Genomic DNA, 1,030 nt, shown 5'->3' on the forward strand with positions numbered 1-1,030 from the left:
AGATACGTTACCTCAAACACACTATGATATTAAGGTTGTACAATACTTACATTCAAAGAAGATTTGTCATTGTTAAAGGAAAAAATAACAGAGTATATTTGACAACTTCAAACAAGTAGGGTAAATGAACTCTTTATTTTTCAAGCTTGACTTTTTACAATTTGAACTTTGTTTGCGTAGATATGAATTCTGAAAGAAGTATGAGGGTCTTGTATGACTTTGTACTTCTCCCATAGTTCATGTCTGTCAAACTTACCTGCCATGGACTCTTTCATAAGTTCCATGAAATCGTCTTCGGACAATCGGGGAAAAGTATAATGTCAGTAAGTATTCTTTTAACATCCTTACTTAAACTCTTTGCTGTTCTGTACACAAATGACAATGAGATGTTAAAGTGTCTGAGCTTCTTAAGAATTCGACACATATCTTGTTCTCTATTCTTAAGCAAAGGATGAGAAGCAAAGTCATCTAAGATAGAGACACCTATGAGGGTATTGGCTTCCATCGTAAGATTGCAATTTCTTCGAAATGTATTCTATCTCTTTCTGTTTGTTTCTGAAGTGTTTCTTCTCTAATATTCTCTGCATTTCTCATTTGGGTCTTTAAACTTAGAATTTATATACTCATTTATAGCATTATACTTCAAAACTCTTCTTTGGTACTTCTTTTATCCAATCTAACAAACTCAGAGTCTTTTATACATACTAACTTAGACTTCTTTATAATATCTTTGAACGAATTGACGGTTTGGTCAAATTGACCAGAAGATACGAACAAATAACAACTACTCATAAAATGGGTTCTTCTCATCTAGTTCTTGTTGTTGTGCAGCCATTTTAAGATAAGTGAAAGTCTTACCACGACCCAGGTGGTGCAATTAGACCTGTTATACCATTCTGAGCAAATAAGAACTTGTCATGTATAGGCTTTATCTGAGCATTTTCTAACTTCCTCTTGTTCTTGTTTAAAACATTCTCAAATTTTTGTCATGTCAGCAAACTTTTTTCTAACATATTTTTAGAAAAATTAA

General features: G+C 32.4%; 1 annotated feature.

The window, feature by feature from the left end:
• Nucleotides 1–968: part of a mobile genetic element that runs on past the window's edge.
• Nucleotides 969–1,030: the final 62 nt, after the last annotated feature.

The sequence above is a fragment of the Trichomonas vaginalis genome, chromosome III (assembly GCF_026262505.1).
Source record: "Trichomonas vaginalis G3 chromosome III, whole genome shotgun sequence".
Taxonomy (NCBI): domain Eukaryota; phylum Parabasalia; order Trichomonadida; family Trichomonadidae; genus Trichomonas; species Trichomonas vaginalis.